Raw genomic sequence first — 229 nt, 5'->3', positions numbered from 1 at the left:
GGATAAAAAACGTCGTTAAACCATTTCCAACACGTGTCAACATCCATCCAGGCTTTGGATGGATGTTGACACGTGTTGGAAATGGTTTAACGACGTTTTTTATCCTGATTGAAATACTTCAGAGGCCATTCACGAATTTTGATGCATGCTGGACTTTTTGGCTTCCCGATCAATGTGCAGGTGATTTTGTGTGTCCCAGTAGAATTGGCACAAACAACCAGCGAGACCC

This window comes from Plasmopara halstedii, assembly GCF_900000015.1.
Source record: "Plasmopara halstedii genome assembly, contig: Scaffold_2386, whole genome shotgun sequence".
Taxonomy (NCBI): Eukaryota; Oomycota; class Peronosporomycetes; order Peronosporales; family Peronosporaceae; genus Plasmopara; species Plasmopara halstedii.
Note: the sequence above shows the minus strand (reverse complement) of the source record.